At 46.3% G+C, this 11,786-nt stretch overlaps 2 long non-coding RNA genes across 4 annotated transcripts in view; one reads left to right on the forward strand and one right to left on the reverse strand.

The window, feature by feature from the left end:
- Nucleotides 1–1,959: 1,959 nt before the first annotated feature.
- LOC115279084 overlaps nt 1,960–11,786 on the reverse strand; it is a 10,142-nt gene continuing 315 nt past the window's right edge. Inside the window, exons 2-3 of the long non-coding RNA XR_003903196.1 lie at nt 4,375–4,501; nt 1,960–2,472 (exon numbers count right to left, since the gene is read on the reverse strand). This is a non-coding gene — a long non-coding RNA (uncharacterized LOC115279084). The remainder of the gene's footprint in view (nt 2,473–4,374; nt 4,502–11,786) is intronic.
- Nucleotides 4,746–11,786, forward strand: part of LOC115279085 — a 19,262-nt gene continuing 12,221 nt past the window's right edge. Inside the window, exons 1-2 of one of the 3 annotated variants that reach the window (XR_003903197.1) lie at nt 4,746–4,917; nt 10,437–10,648. This is a non-coding gene — a long non-coding RNA (uncharacterized LOC115279085). Of the gene's footprint in view, nt 4,918–5,603; nt 5,761–10,436; nt 10,649–11,786 lie in introns of those variants that run through there. The other 2 variants (XR_003903198.1, XR_003903199.1) reach the window with 2 other exon arrangements.

An 11,786-nucleotide genomic window follows, 5' to 3' on the forward strand; every position in this document is an offset into this window, starting at 1 on the left:
AACTGGACTCCTTTAGGAAGACCCCTCTGCCCATTAAATCAGCGACACTTTATGAAACATCCACTATCAGGCCGACTGTGGAAACGCCCTGTCCCATCCCAGCAGGGAACAGCACCGGGAGCCTCAGCCCTGCCTGCATGTCCCCAATCTGCAGGAGGCATCCTTTTCCTTCTTGCTACAGCACGTTGTTTGCTCAATAGGAGCTTCATAGCTCAGCCACTTAATAGCCCTTTCTATCAATTTCCCCATCTGCAGAATGGGGACTGTGGTTCCGGGCTGACGGGGTGGTGCTGGGAACCTTAATGAATGTTTTGAGGCACGTTGAGATCTGTAGATAAAGAAGCACAGAGCGCTAACGAGGCCGATCTTGAGCAACCTGCTTTGTTTCCCACAGAGAAGGGATCAGTTCCTAATCCCCAGGCAGACCGTGTCTCCAGGCTGCTTCCCCAAGAACCCACACAGCGGATTCCCAAGGAAATTCCTCCTAGTTGTATGCAGCTCTCGGCATAACCGGAAAACTCAAAATTCCATTGGAAGCAACTCCAAAAGAGTTCCCGAGTCAGTCTGTCCAGTGATAGCACTACTAGGTACGGCCCCTCGGGAAATTTCTGGAGGGATGTCTGCCTAAACATGGGACGTTCACCTGCTCAAGAGACTCAGAGGCCGTTAGATGGTTTAGGGGTGACCTTCCAACTCTTCACAGTTGTGCTTGTAGTTTGGTGGCTATTTTCTATGTGTAGCAAGCGATCCTTGTTTAAAAACATTCGTCGTGATAAGAATACCTACATGTTGTAAGTGCGTATGATGTCCCAGGCGCCATGGTGAGCGCTTTACAGGAAGTAAACCAGACAATCATTCACAATAGCCTTGTGATGTGGCTCCTCTTATTAGAGTACCCCCTTTGGACACACAGCGTTTGGGGACACAGACACTTTAAATAGCCCTTCTAAACTTACACAGGCGGGAAGCAACAGAGATGGGATTTCAATTAGGTAATTTTGGCTCTGGGGCCCATGCTCCTGTTAAATGCCCATCATGTTTCCTTTCCATAAATTTGCATTTAAGGTACTCATATGAAATACATTTTAAAAATAGATGTATTTAAAGTTATGAAAACATGGGGATGGAAATAAAAATGTCGACTAAAAAATTAGTTTGGGGTGTCTGGGTCGGTTAAGCATTGGACTCTTGATTTTGGCTCAGATCGTGATTTCATGGTTTGTGAGTTTGAGCCCTGCATCAGGGTCCTTGCTGACAGTGCAGAGCCTGCTTGGGATTCTCCCTTTCTCTGCCCCTCCCCACTCTCTATGTCTCTCAAAAACAAATAAAATAAAAAATTAGTTAAAAATAGTGAATTACGAGGATCTGATGGACACCGATGATGGACTCAAATGTCCCAGAAGCAGTGTCCCTCAGAGGATGGTCTGGTGACCACCTATGTTGGCATGTCCTATAAGTGGGATAAAAATCCAGATTTACTGAATCAGAATCTCTGTGGGTGGAGTCCAAGGTCTCTACTTTAGAGCCAATTTGCCAGAGCACCCCTATATATCACAAAACATTCCTGTATATCACTCACACCCTAAACCCCTACCCATCAGCAACTATAGCAACCAAGTCTGTATTTGTCTGGCTGTTCCACTGGGCTGTCACTCCTTTGGCCCAATGTCAGGGAAAGTCATAGGTGAAGGGACAGAGAGCTACATCATAGGAAGCATCTCTTGTGTTTGGGGCCTGTGCTGGGTTTGTACCTAATCCTCACAGTTTCCAGATAAGGAAATTGAAACGGACAAAGGTTAAGTGACTTGGTAACTGGTGGGGTTGGAAGTCAGACCTGGGAGCATAGGGTTTTTCAACTGTGTCTTTTCCATCACCCCAGCCAACTGAGGCTGGACGTTCATAGTCAGTGGATCCCACAGCCCAGCTGAAAGATGCCAAGTCAAGAAAATGAGCTTGTATTTGGATAACTGCACTAACTGGTGTATCCAGCACTTTGTGCTAGAATTTAAAGTAAAAAGAGGGAGTATCTAAGTCAAGGAAATGTGTCTGCTCCTATGTGTACCCAGTGTTGGATGAGGGGCTCATGGCTACAAAAAAGAGGACAGTAGATGCCACTTATTAGCTAGTCAAGTTAGTCAAACCTTTAAAATCTATTGTCCTCACCAGAACCATAATAGATCCAATCTCTGATGGCTTACATTCAGCATTATATAGGCTGGTGAATGTTGAGTGCTTGACATCCTATAAATGGTCATTGCTGGAGAGCCAGGCTATGAACTCAGGAAGACCAGAGAGCAGCAACAACAGCCAAGGTCAGCCCTGGACAGCACCTCCAGGATGTTGCCACTGGTACTGTTGCTCGGCTCTTGACACCGCTACCTCCTTGAAAGAAAGACTACGTCCTTCCTGCATCATTGTTCCAGCATCAGAGTTCCAGACAGAAGGACTGTCTCTTGGGTCCTTGTCAATGCCCTAGATTCAAGGGACAGATGAAGTATTATCTCTCTTTAGGGGCTTCCAAATGTGAAGTGACTGCGGGAAGTCCTAATCCCATGGAATTCTCCTCAAAAGGCAGGGAAGGGGGGTTGATTTTTGAGAAGAAAGAAGTGAGAGGAAGAGGAAGAAGGTGGGGGGAGAGAGAGAGAGAGAGAGAGAGAGAGAGAGAGAGATCCATTAGATTTCATAAAGTTCACAAAGTGCTTTTATGTTGTCCAAATTTACATAATGGAATTGATGATAAGGACTGGTAGGAAGTGGTCAAGCCAACTTATAGTGAGGACCTGAGTGTAGAGTGCCTGAGGGACTAGATAGATTAATTTGCTTGTTTATTTGTTCCTTTACTTACTGAGCATATATTGAGTTCACCATGGTTGGGGCTCTAGTGCTGGGCTCCAGGAACATGATGGTAAATATGACAAAATTCTCATCCTATAGGAGGTCTTAGACTAGTGTCATTCAAACATGGAATCCCCAGAGGCAGGAGCAGGACTGAGGAGAAGAGGGAGCCTGAGTTTGGGAACTGTCCCAGGACAGGAATTGGCAGATATTGACAGATGATGCTTTTGACCTGAATCTCCCAGGAGTGAGGTGACCTGCTCAAGTTCTATGACTAGTCAATCATTGACCAGGAACTCCGGCCTTCAAGGTCATGTTCTGAGACCTTCTTTTACTCTGGGTGCAGCTCTATGCAAGGTGGAGAGGGAGACTAACTTAGAGCAAGGAAGTGTTGGTCAACTTTGGGGTCCTGCCTATTCTACTTGCAAGCTAGGTGACATTCATTGGTTCAGAATCATGGAATTCCAAGCCTTAGTCTTCCATCTATATGATGTGGATGGTAAGATTTCCTTCCCAGAATTACTATGAAGACTAACTGACAACTAATTCAAAGAACGGAAGTGCTCCTGATAATGGTAGACACTCTGAGTGCTTAGTAAATGGTAACTACATAGAAAGAACTAAGATAGGGTAAGTACCTTCAAGGAACTCACTCTTTACCTGAAAGGTGATAGGGTGGGGATAGAATGGGAGAGTGGAATGTACCCAGGTTTGAGAGAGAAGAAATAAGCACAAATCTCTTTATTGGATTGGCTATAAGTAGGATCGGACTTTGGAGAAAAGAAGAGAATGGTGTGGCCACAACCAAAGGCTTTCTGGAAGGACCCATGGGGTAACCAGGGTGCTGCTTTTGTTCTATATAATTGGACTCCTTGGGTTCATATCTGAATTCCATCCCCCTTATTAACTCTGTGTTCTTGAGCAAGGAAGTTATTTAATTTCATTCAACCTCAGTCTCTTTTGCTGTAAAATGGGTGTAACAGCAGTACCTACTTATGGGGTAGTTCCGAGAACAAAATGAGCTAATCCACACAAAGTGCTTAGCGCAGTGCCTGGCATTTAGTAATCAAGCCATGACTACCATCCCCCTTGAACTGAGCTTTGAACAATGAGTATACAAAACTTACCTCACCGTTGTTGTAAGGATTAAATGAGACAATTTATGTCAGGCAACTAGCAGAATGCCTGGTACACAGCAGACATTCATTAAATGTCCTTGCCCTCAATGGTAAGAGCAATGCCTCATATTTCACTGTATCTCACATGGCCTGTAACACAAGTGTCTGGCCTGAGGTTAGTTTGAATGTGAGGAGGTTGGTGGAGACATAGACAACACATGCAGGGACTAAAGGGAGGTAATTCTAAATACGGGGAATGACATGATTGAGAACAAAGCAGGTAATAGGCCAGATCCCCAAGGAACCTAAGAATCCCCTCCATAGTTTAGGTCACTTAAGTTCCCTTTGTCTCCCCCTGGTGGCCATCAAAAGCTCACAAAGTGCACTTTTTGGGGAAGAATCGAGAACCAGTAGCCCTCACCTGAGGATCTCCAGAAGTTGTGCTTTGGCTGTGATTCAGCCCCGCAGAATGATTCATGACCTGTCTCAGCAGCACTGAGCTTGCCCTTGGTGACAGCTCCCCAGTAATTGCCACAGAAGAACCAGCCCTGAAACGAAAGAATTGGGACCTGTTATTTGATCACTTCTTGCTTTATCCACCCAAATATTTTGGGACTCTGCCCTTTGATCACCTCCTTCAGGATCTACTGTGCCAGATAGCATCCTCTTTCTTGCATCTTTTTGGCCAATGAGTCATATAATGGTGATGACAATGTTTTGGATGCTTCCTCAGTGGCAGGCATTGTTCTAAACTCTCTAAACAGGAAGCTCACTCACTCAGTCCCTCAAACAACCCAACAGGTTTGTGCCATTTCGCTCCAATACTTCAGATGAGTGCAGTGAGGAATGTGACTTTCCAGAAGTGATACAGCTGATATTCGGCAGAGCCAGATTCCAAAACAAGTGACCTGGCTGCTGAGACCATGCTCCCAACCATTGCCATCATCAGCCTCCTGGGTCACAGGTATGCCTGGTGACAGATCCTGGCCCACTGTCTAGTATCTCTGGATATTTGAGGCATAAAGACCTTGACTCTCCAACTTGGGGCTAGCTGGTGGAGGACAGGTTCTCACTGTTTCCCAACCATAAAATCATGTGGGGAAAAGGCTCTAAAAGCACAGCATTGGGGATCACCCCCAGAGCTGATTCTGCCAGTCTGGCGTGGGCCCTGGAATCTGCACTGCACAGAGCAGTGGTCGCTGGTGTGACCCAAAAACACAGGTTTGGGGACTGAATCTTTTAGTTCCAGTTCTCAGGTCTTTGGCAGATCGTTTTGCGCTTCCTTGTGTCTTTGCTCCCTTGTCTGCAGCATAAGGATGAGAGCCCCAACCTCACTGTAGTTGTTGTAAGAATTAAATACGAGATCTGGCAGGGGGCCTGAGGTGCAGCAAGCATGTCTGAAATGAGCTGGCCCTTGAAGGCAGAGATGGTGCTTCCTGTTTCTTGATATATCCTGTGGCCCTCAGCGCAGACAGGGTGGTGTCAGCTGGGAGGCTGACAGTCACGCAAAAATGGGACTTTTGGGGTCAGGAACTGACACCTCCTCCTGAGAAAAGTTGTGGTACATTGACAGGGGGACACTGACTTGGTATAAGCCTTGGTGCAATTAGGTAACCACTGTGCAATTAGGACACCTACTATGTTGTCTGAGCAGGACAGATAAACTTGCCTTCCAGAGACGTTGTTGGGAGAATCCTCACGTAGGATTTTATGTAATTTTCCAAACATCATCCTTCTTATTACCAGACCATTTCTACATGGGGGCTTAGCCGATTTCCAGCCAGTGTATGAGCAAGTCCAAGAAGAGGTGAGTCGTGTCCTGGATTTCTGGAAGCAGCTCCCAGGGTGGCAGGACAGGGGCAGTTCTCAGGGACTGCAGAGCTGTGTCCAAATACCCCACAGAAGGGGTAGCTTCAGTTCTGATGTAGAAGAAAAGACAGGAACATTTGGGGGGTGAGGCGGGGGTGCTATGAACATTCCATGTGACCTCTGGTGTTGAGATAGCAGGGGAATTGAGATTCTCCATTCATTTTGGGGGGCAGGAAAGGTGACAGTGAGCCCAGCCCTTGTGTAGTCTCTAAAAACTGGAGTTAATACACTCACTTCTCTTTTGGTTGACCTGCATCTCCCTCCCTCTTCCTGCTTTGAGCCTTCGGATATTTTCTCGCTTTCTGTCTGTAAAGCCTGTCTGTCTAATTACTCACCAGAAATGACCCCAAATGCAGAAGTAGCCCCTGTGAAAAACCACTGGGGAGCCCACAGCAGTCCTACGTCATCCTCTGAGTCGCCCTGGAAAGTGAAACCTGGGCTTGCTGCTTTGTCTGGAAGGCTGGCAGGGTTCTCCTGGGGCAATGGCTCCCCCCAGGCTTTGCCCAGTGGTTTGCAGCAGGTGGACCCAGCTGGTTCCCTACACTGGGTTTCAACCAATGCCTTCTTGCCTCTGCACTTTGGGCTTTGCTTGACATGCTTCCTACCCTCTTCTTTTTCTATCTAGTTCTTATCTATCCGTTAAGACCAAGCTCAAAAGTCTCCTGTACAAAAACTTCCCTGATTCCCTTTGGCTTCCTACCAGAGATACCATATATCTCTACTCCCATGTTTCCACGGCATCTCAAACATCTGTTTTTTTTTTTTTAATTTTTAAATGTTTTTAATTTACTTTTGAGAGACAGTGTGAGCAGGGGAGGGTCAGAGAGAAAGGGAGATACAGAATCGGAAGCAGGCTCCAGGCTCTGAGCTAGCTGTGAGCACAGAGCCTGATGTGGGGCTCAAACCCACCAGCCGTGAGATCATGACCTGAGCCGAAGCCGGAATTAGCCACCCAGGCACCCCACATCTCTGTTGTTTGACCCCACGGTGTTGCTCTCAGTTATTCTCCTCAGACTGAGCCACATGAGGGCAGGACCCTGTCTTAGCTCCACTGTAGCTCCAGTGCCTGACCCACGGTAGGTGTTTTGGGAATAGAGTTTGCATGAATTATTCATGATATGGTTGATTACTGTCATGAGTCCCACAGTGAACATTAGTTTCATGCCCCCTGGAATGCTGGTCCTTAGAGTCAAAGTGGTGGAAGATTCTGTTCCATGATAACCTTAGCTGAAATTTGTATGGTAATTCCTTGAGTATTATTTGTGGCAAGATTTGACTTTCCTACTCATTCAGCTTTACTCTGTTGTACAATGCCCATTGCTAGAAAGGCTATTCTGGCCTGGTAAGTCATGACAGCCAACTCTATTTACACCAGTTAGAATTTGAGTAAGCTGTGGATGATAGAAAACTCAAAATGACAGTGGTTTAAATAGATATTTATTTTTCTCTCAAGAAAGCATCCATAGACAATCCAATCGAGGACAGCTCTGATAGTTCTATCTACAAAGTCCTTGGGACTGTGGCCCTTCTAACCTTCCACCTCACTCTCCTCAGGGTTTAGCCACTGTCTTCACAGCTCAAGAGAGCTCCATAGTCATATCTGGATTCTAAACACAGCATGAGGGATGATGGGAAGAGGAGTCAGAGTGGGTGGACCAGCTTTCTCTAAGGAACTTCCTGGGAATTGACCTCATGACACTTTGTGCACACTCCACTGGCAGAACTTAGTCACATGACCACACTTAACTGCAAGGAAGTCTGGGAAGTGTAGTCTTTCTTTTGAGCAGTCATGTTCCCAGCTATGGACAAAGAGGACAATGACATTGAGACCTAGTGGAGGTCTTTGCCACAATATTTGCTTGGTACTTTGCTGTTTAGCTATACTTTTCATTTAGTATCTGGGCAGATACTCATATGGTAGACAAGATAAGTAGTTTGTTCAAGGACACAGCATGCATGCGGCACCATCAGAGGAACTGAGAGGTATTTTCATGCTCTACCTTTGCTGAGGCACCAAGAGAAGCTGGAGGTGGCCTTTTTGCAGATACGCAGTGATCATTGTTGTGTTGGTTTAGAAGTAGAAAGAATACACTCTTCCTGCTGAGGGGGGTGGCCTTAAGCCCAGGGCCGTGGGGCATTCTGAATCCCCTCCCCTCCCCCCACATGGCACCCAGAGCTCAGGAGAACTCAATAAATTGAGGAGTTGTTGTGGAAACCCCACTCTTCTTGTCTAAAAATGATAGCAATGCACCTTCTTTTAGCACATGACACTTAGTCTTTACATTTCTGTAGTGTCTATCTGGCTTCATGATCACCAGAGGAATTTGCAGTTTTCAAAGCGGTATGATTCAGGAAGGGTTTTCTCTGGCACATACAAAATGATGGGGTATTTGATGAGGCACATCAAAGTGTGATGTCCCTTTGATTCTCACTGAGTTTTCCCGAGCTTGGGATGGTGATCCCTGTCTGAAAGGTGAGGAAGTGGAAGTTTAAAGAGCCTCACTAACTTGCCCTGAAGGGCGGCGCTGCGCCCTGGCCCTGCCTGCCAGACTCTCAATGGCTGTGGTCTGGGGATTCCTCTACTCGGTCACTCCTTGAACATCAGTGAGTCACCAGGAAGGTGTGCAAAGTGCTGTTCGGGAAGCACAGAGAAGGATTAGCCATGGATACCTGCTGTTTCTGGGGACTCAGGAAAAGCTAACTGCTGAAGCAGCCAGTGCTGGGGGGAGGGGAGAGAGAGAGAGAGAGAGAGAGAGAGAGAGAGAGAGAGAGAGAGAGAGAAGCAGGTGGCCTGCCTGTAGGGTGAGGGTCTGAGCCATTCCTCATCTCAGCAGGGACGGAAGACCCAGGAGGGCATGGCTGTGGAGTACAGAGAAGGAGTGCAGGGTGGGGGGCACCTGGGTGTCTCCCTCGGTTAAGGTTAAGCATCTGACTTTAGCTCGGTTGTGATCTCCTGGTTTGTGAGTTTGCTTTATGAGTTTGAGCCCCACATTGAGCTCTCTGCTGTCAGCATGGAGCACCCTTCAGATCCTCTGTCTCCCTCTCTCTCTGTCCCTCCCTTACACGTGTTCTCTTACTATCAAAAACAAATAAGTTTTTTTTTAAAGGAGGAGTTTGGGGAACATGCAGGAAGGGCCCTCTTTCTGGTGGTGTTCCACTCCAGTCGTTGGATCTCCTGCCCCGGGAGCATTCAGAAAGCAAAAATTTCAAAAGTCTCCTCTGAGATGGGGTCTGGTCCTCTCAGACTCTCAGGAGGGGAAAGGAAATCTGATTGAGATGCCGAGGGATGAAAGAGCAGCATCACGTGGTGGACATAGCCTGGGATTCAGTGAGCAGCCCCAGGTTCAGGTCCCGTGTCTCTTCTGAGTGTGACACTTGGTGGGACTCAATCGCTTGCCAAGAACTTCCTCATCTGTCAGACGGGGAGAATGACACAGCGTCTGACGAGGTGGCAGAGAGGACTGTACAAGGTTTGGACCCGGGCGAGCTTTGCAAACTGCAATGCATTGTAGGTACTTGAAATACATCTCTGCTTTGGTTAAGCTTGTGACACGACACCGGGGCACACTAGAAGGCAGGCCCAGGGGGCTCAAATCTTGGCTGTGCCACCTACTTCCTTCTCTGTGCTTTCATTTCCTAATCTTTAAAATGTGGAGAGCAATGGAACCCAACAAAGACGGTTGTGATGAAGATTTATTGAGATAACATATACATAGTGAGTTCTTACTGAGTGTTAGCGATGACATTTATGACAAATATTTTACAACAATCATGCTACGAGGATTCAGACACATAGCTGAGGAATGCCTTACTTACCTAAATTGTATTTTATTTTATTTATTAAACATTTTTTTAAACATTTATTTATTTTGAGAGACAGAGAGAGACAGAGCACCAGCTGGGGAGGGGCAGAGAGAGAGAGAGAGGGAGACACAGAATCCAAAGTAGACTCCTCTGAGCTGTCAGCACAGCACCTGATGCAGGGCTCAAACTCATGAACTGTGAGATCGTGACCTGAGTCAGAGTCGGATGCTTAACTGACTTAGCCATCCAGGTGCCTCCCTAAATGGTATTTTAAAATATTGTTTTGAGATATATCCTGATCTTTATTACCATTAGTTTTCTCAGTAGTAGGATTTTCAACGGTGAAACTATAGGTAGGAATCCATGCAGGTATTTCTCCTTTTAGCCAGCAGATGGCACTCATGTTGCGTTTAGATTCTGAAAAAGCTTTAAAAAATACATACATATTCATATTTTCTATTTTTACCAGAAAGAGTAAGAAAAAATATCTTAAGAAAGGCCATTGTCTGTGCCATGGGGAGATAATTAGGGTATGTAAAACAGCTGATACAGTAATTAATAAGAGCAGTGACTGGAGAGTCTTGAAAAGCTTTACTGTAAAACTGCGGGAGGGTAATTGACCTCACCGACATAAGAAAAAACATCACGAGCTCACACACAGCAGGGAAAGGCTGTGTTCTTACTTCTGTGGATTTAGAACCAAACCAGGAAATCCTGGAGCTGCGCTTCTAAGCCACACCTGGGAAGGCTTTGAAGCAGTCAGTTCTGAGAAGGCAGGATCTTCAGTGACTGTTTTCATCCATATTCCAGGGCTGAGGAATGACTGTCACATAGTAGATGCTCAGGAAACAGGAACACCACCGCACTGGCAGACTCTCAAAATCCAGGCATCAGCTTTCTCATGGTAATCCCAGATAGACTTGGAAATTCTAGGGTCTTGTCTCCATTTGATGGAGCAGCCCTGACCATGGCCCTCCCCTTGCTTGGCTGTCATTGACTTACGTGAAAGGAGGTGGAAATAGGTATGTATCGTGACCCCATATGGCTTCTATATAAACACAGCCTCCATATTGGGGGGAAGTGGGTAAGCTTGGGCAGAAGCAGTCAAGTTCATGCCATTTTGGTTGGAGAATCTCCCTAAGTCTCCTGGGAAGGAACTAGTGACAGTGTCGGGGTTACATGGACATTATCTGAATTCTGGGTCTGCCTGGACTTGCTGTGGAACCGTGAGTGAGTAGCTTCACCTGTGGCTCCTCCTCTCTGATGGAGCAGTAGTCCCTTCATATTTGCTTGTATGGGTCATGGAATGATACGGTTCTCACATGTTTTATAGAAAGAGAAATACTTTCTAGATGCTGAGTCTATTGCATAGTTAGAGGTGGCCAGTAAGAGCTTTGGAGACATGTACCTGGGTTTTATTTCTAATCTATCCCTCATCTGACTCCCTTTCCATATCCATCTGGTCCCTCAAGAGCACAGGTCTTTCTTTCTAACCTTCAGATTTTTTTCAAGAGACCCTGTCTTGGGAGGCACCATTGACTGAGAGCCTCCAGTCACCATCCCATGAGCGCTGAGGCCCCGTCTCTTCCAGGCTGCTCCCAGCCAGTGACTGGGTCTGCCCCTAATGAGGGGCTCTGGTATCAAGGCTCCTTATCACCCTGTTTGGCACTTTGAGCTGCAGTTTAAGGCTCTTCCTCCCCCCTCCTTCCTTTGCTGTCTCCCTTTGGGAGTTTCAGACATGTCTACCTGTCTGAAAGCTTTACCAAGCTTCTCCATGCCTGGCCCCTTCTATCTCTCGCTGTAATAAACCTCTGGCACATTGAATCCCATTGTGGTATGTGTCTCCTGCCAAACCACTGTGGGATTAAGTCCTGCTCTCTGTTTTGACCCATTCTCTGACCTTCAGAGCATGGGGTTGACTTTTCCTCTTTATGAGTTTGTAGAAAGTCAGAAGGAAAGTTCCAAACAGCCACAATTTAAACAAAAGAGAATTGCTACTTTTAACCAACAGGATAAGGTAAGAGCAGGCTGTATCCATCATATTTAGGTCTATTCGTCAGCTTTTGCTTGGTTAGTCTAAAGTTTATTTTTTCTTTCATGTTTATTTGTTTATTTTGAGAGAGAGAGACAGAGAGAGAGAGACAGAGAGAGAGAGAGAGA

The sequence above is a fragment of the Suricata suricatta genome, chromosome 15 (genome assembly GCF_006229205.1).
Source record: "Suricata suricatta isolate VVHF042 chromosome 15, meerkat_22Aug2017_6uvM2_HiC, whole genome shotgun sequence".
Classification (NCBI taxonomy): domain Eukaryota; kingdom Metazoa; phylum Chordata; class Mammalia; order Carnivora; family Herpestidae; genus Suricata; species Suricata suricatta.